The sequence below is a fragment of the Echinops telfairi genome, unplaced genomic scaffold, assembly GCF_000313985.2.
Source record: "Echinops telfairi isolate 266 unplaced genomic scaffold, ASM31398v2 ScPeMD7_7458;HRSCAF=8496, whole genome shotgun sequence".
Classification (NCBI taxonomy): domain Eukaryota; kingdom Metazoa; phylum Chordata; class Mammalia; order Afrosoricida; family Tenrecidae; genus Echinops; species Echinops telfairi.
The window spans coordinates 26022766-26028187 of NW_022111358.1; positions in this window are offsets into that span (position 1 = coordinate 26022766).

Consider the following 5422-nt stretch of genomic DNA (forward strand, 5'->3'; position numbering starts at 1 on the left):
TCTCCTCGGGTTTGTTTGTCTTGCCTATCTTATATAGACAAAGATGAAAAGAAGAAGAAGAAGGGGCCTAAAAATAGTTCCAGGTCTGTCTGCTGACCCTTACGTATGTTTTCTGATCCCGTCTGATGAGGTGCCAAGCTCTTGTGCATGGTTTCTAATATAACCTGATCTTCCTAAGATATCAAAAGACACAAAAATGAAAGCAGGAAAAAACAGTCACTCATATTCCTGCCCCTGAAGACCAGAACAAATGTTGCTTTTAGATGGTTTGCTTCCATTTAGGACATTATTTTTTTTTATTGTTGTGGTCATATGGTTGTACATTTTTATCTCCTGGACAATTAGGTGCTGGTATCCTTAAAACTTCCTGGACAGATGGCCGTCTATAATGCAACCCTTGGCCTCCCTCCAGCCAGAGAAAAGAAGAGGAAGGAAGTCAAAGCCCCAAGGAGACATTTAGTCCAAGGGACTCACGGACCATTTGAACCACAGTCTCCACTCTCCCAGGACCCGAAGAACCAGGTGGTACCTGATTACCACCCCAACCACTCTGCTCAAGATCACAGTAGGTCTGAGACAGAATGGGAGAAAAATGTAGACCCAAATTCAAAATCATAAAAAGAAAGACCAGACTGACTGGATTGATAGAGATGGGGGGAACACGCCCCCAGGCTTCACACGATGGCCTTCAGACATCCTTCAGACTGGGAACAGAACCCACCCCTCTCGAAGCCCCTCCCCTAGGTTTCAGATACAGAAAACCATACAAACTACAAATGGCAGCAAGCAAGCAAACAAACAAAAAAACCTCAACGACAAGGACTGCACAAAACACAGCCAAACTTCAATAGGTAAGAAAGCAGAAGACATTAAAACCGGAAAACTTTTAATCGGGTCAAAAAAGCGGTGACATGATAAGGCGTTGCATTTTAACCTGATGACATCTGCCGTAATCTGCTTCATAGTGCTCTCTGACCGTGAGGCTGCTCGTGATCAGAGCACTATACATCCTGCAAATGGATTTTGGGCTTCCACTGTCACCCATGGCCTTCTCACAAAGGAACCCCTGATGCCGTTCCCCCCTTCAAATTTGGGCTTTATTATGTATCATAATATGATATGCTCCTTCCACATGGGCTTAGCCGACACCTCACGTAAATGCTGATTGTTGTAAAGCAATCCCTTAGAATCCCAGATGTGGTTCTTTCTGACAGCCAGGCACCAGGTCCTTTCTTCTCCACGCTCTGCTGTAGCGCCCCTGTCTTCAGTGATCTCTCCCTGAGGGCAAGCACCATGCAGGGCCATGTCATAAGAGCTAATTGTTCTGAGATTGGGGTTAGAATTAAGTGTGAGCCCCAAATCCACTCATCTAATGATGGTTTATATATGTCTCTGGTTCATTTACTGTATTAGTCTAGGTACTTTAGAGAAACAAATCCACAGCAACTCATGTATAAGAGAGTTTTATGTAAAGAAAGTGTGCATCATGAAAACATCCCGACCCAATGCTGCCCAAGCCCACAAGTCCAACATTAACCCATTAACCCAACACCAGTCCACAAAGTCCTCCACCTCACAAAACAGAGGCAATGATGCCGACTGCAGAAGGAAAGCTGAGTCAGTGAACGAATAAGCATCTCAGCACTAGCAGGGGTCTCCACACGGCTGCTCCAGCACCCAGGGCTGCATCGGGGTAGGTCCATGTGGCTTCTCCTTGGGGATGTCTTGTAGGAAATCAATCTTGCAAGCTGAAGCAGGGAACTGCTAAGGCAGCTGCACCCTGGTGCAACCATCACAAAGCAAGAGACCCGAGAACTAGGAAGGCGAGGCTTCACCACCCATTTATCCCTCCACCTTTCAATTAGCCCCACATGTGATTATCGGCCAGGCTGGCACCATGAACGAACTCAACGCCCGAAGTATGTGAGACAAAATCTCGCCATCCTGGCTTCTAGGGACCATTCTGGCTGAACTGCTTCCAAAGCATTTTTGTTTGGTGTGGCCTCCACAGCACTTTCAGTCATCTCCACCAGCATCTGAATCCAAAATGCACCAAGTCGTCAGGCTTCCTGGTTCAGTGTCCTACGTTCACATCCACGCGAGGCCCTTGTAAGACCACCGCTTGAGTCAGGCGCACTTCAGTCTTCCAAGCGGCATCCCTGCCCTCCAGCACTGTCGAGAGTTCTTACACGGTGCATCTGTCCAATGCAGTACGTCATCTGATTTCTTGGCTCCTGCTTTTAAGAGTACGGACTCTGGACCCAAGCCGGCAGAGACCCTTGCCAGCATCCATCATCTCTGTTCATCATGAAGTCGTCGATGGGTCTGATGGGGAGGATTGGAGTTTTCCTAGCATTGAGTTGAAATCTCGACTGAAAGCTGCTTTGGGATGACTTCCTGCTCTTGGTCGTGAGGGATAAACCCTCCATCAGCTGTGTCCAGGTTCTCTGTGTGAACCTAAGGTTTCCTTTCACTTGGATTAATTCCGCGGAGTGGGACGGCTGGGTCTCATGTGAGCATGTGTTCAACTTGATTAAAGACGGCCAACCTGGCTGTACCATTTTACATTCCCGCCTCGATTGTGTGAGAGTGCCCTTGGCTCCCCACCCTGACCAGCACTTGATGCCGTCGGTTAGTTGGCTGCAAGCCCATGGGCTTCCGTTCAGGGGACAGGAAACATTTGAAAATGGAGAGGGTGTGCCCATGGCTGCACATGCTGATTGCAATGCCTATCACTGATTGGACATCTTAAAGTGGTTGCAATGTCAAATGGCCCACTGAGCAAGATGTCCAGGTGGACAGCTCACCAGGCGGGCATCCTTGACTCTGCTGCCTATCATACCCGAGCATGGGGGTCCCCTCCCCTGGCTCTCTCTCTGTGCACGAGATACAGCATCATTGTACCATATCTCTGTGTGACTCCCTTCCTAAATATGCATGCTCTAGGACCCTGGTGGCAGAGTGGGTGAAGAGCGGGGCTACTGATGCCAGGCCAAACCACCAGTCAATCTGCGGAAGAAAACCGGAAAACTAAACTCACTGACATTGAATCGATGCCGGCTCACAGCCACCCTCTAGGCCAGGATAGAACTGCCGAAAGCCTCATCTTTCTCTCATGGAGTGGCTGGTGGTTTCAAACTCCTGACCTTGCATTTAGCAGCCCAAAGCCTAGCCACTATGCCACCAGGGCTCCTTCTGCAGGAGGAGGAGGCTGCTTTCTATTTCCATGAAAAGTTACAGTCTCGGAAACCCCTTGTCGTTTAGGGTAGCTGTGAGGCGGAATCCACTCCTTGACTGAGTGTGGAGAAAAAGCAAGCTAAAATGAGCCCAATCGTCTAAAAGGGAAAGAAGATGGCCAAGATGACGGCTCAGATGACTTTCGCTCTGGGCCAGCAGTGGGTGGTCCTGGGATGAGATGTGGCAAGAAAGACGTGGCTCCCTGACATGTCCGCTGGGGAAACATGCGTGGACACAATTACCTTCCCAGGCCGGAGCCAGGGCCGCCAAACCCGGGGTGCTCGGGTGCAGTTGCTCTGGTGGCCGCGGGGCGGAGCCCGAGGACCAGAGACGCGCCCGCAGCGGAGCGGTGGAGCGGCTCGGCGGGGTGCAGATGCCTGCGGGGTCCGCGGCAGACCTGGGACCCCGCCACCCGCTGGAGGGAGGACGGCGACCCCCGCTCCGCACTAAGGATGCATGCAGTGCGTCGGATCCTGGACCCTGGACCCGGACCCCCTGGGGGAGGAATCGCGTAATGTGGGAAAAGGGACATCAGGTCCCATCACTGGAAGAACGGAGGGACAGAGGGCAGGTGGGTGGGTTCAGGGAGGGGATGGTCGGAGGAGGAAGTGCTTGGGGGGTGTTGGCGGCACAAGCCCTGCAGACCCCATAGGGAGGTGGGGGCGCCTCTCTATGTATTTGAAATAGCACCGTGGCGTTCTTGGGGCGCCCTGGTGGGCGGGGCCAAGCGCGGGGCTGTCTGCTCCTGCAAAGACGATCCTCTTTGACCCAGTGCCTGAGTGGATTCTGATCCCGGGAGCCCTCGAGGGACAAAGAGGAGGCTGTCCACTCCCCAAAAGGGTGACGGTCTCGGGAACCCCCTGGGAACTTCGACCCTGTCCGCATGGACTCCCTGGCCTTGAGTGACCTTGTGGGACTGGCCCTCTCCACTCTGCTCTCAAGGAGGCTACCCATCCAAGTCCACTCGCAGGCAGAGTTTGGTGGCTGGCTGTTTGTCTTGCAGATACAAGTGATGCATGCCGATTTAGAAAATTGGGAACTTCGCAACATGTTTTAAAAGTGCCCCTCATCTTATCCCTCAGAGATGAGCATTAAGATCCAGCTGTATCTGTTAAGGTCCGTCTATCCGTGGGCACTTGTACTAATGTGTCCACCAGCCTTACTCCGTGGGGTGCAAAAGGGTTTTTCCCCAGGTTGTCTCCCCCAAATATAGGCCACACCTAAGACGTTGCTTGCTAAATGACTGGACACTTGGAAGTCAACACAAGCCTCTCAACCTGTGGGTCGAGACCCCTTTGGGGGTTGAACGACCCTTTCACAGGGGTTGCCCGATTCATAACAGTAGCAAAATTACAGTGATGAAGTAGCAATGAAAATAATGTTACGGTGGGGGGGTGGGCGTCACTGAATTAAAGGGTGGAGGCATTAGAAGGTTGAGAACCACTGGCTTAGAGGTGATGCTCCCTGAGGGTTATCAGCCATCTAGAGCAATCAGACTGTATAGTCTGTCCCACCCTAAGTGGGGCCCACTCCCTGCTGATAAGGATAATGGATTGCCCCCTGAAGGGGAGCCCAGAGACAAGGTTAAGTCCACTGAGAGATGACCAAGGTTAGGCTGCCATCTTGAGTCTAGGGTGGGCCCATCTTGTCATATGTGTACCCCTAAGCCCTCCCCTTCTTATTGCATGCACACCCCAAGATCGCACCCCTCCCATTGCTTGTATTGCCTATGGTACAACCCCTTCCTGTTGTGTATGTGGTCACCTGTAATCGGGGGCTTACATGCTCCCTAAGGAGATATAAGCCTTGGTTAGAAATAAATTCCCCCTCATGTCTTGCACCTCCACGTGGACCACCAAGAGGGCCTGAGGTGAGCACGCGACCATGAAGCATGTCTGACTCCTTTATCTGATCTCCTCTCCTACCTCTCCCATTCTCTATGACATCCCTATGATCTTCATATGTTATCAGCAGTGCAGTTGCGCCTGCGGACCCCCACGATTGTTCGAGGCTGGCTACTCTGACTCCACGCACTCAGTCAGGGCAGGTGTTTGTCCAGCGACCCCCTTGCTCACTGGGTCGCTCAGAGCCTCTCCTTTGCACTTGAAGTTGCCTTTACATTGTAGGCTTGGGGGGAACCACAAGGTCAGCGTTCGAAACCACCAGCTGCACCTTGGGAGAAAGG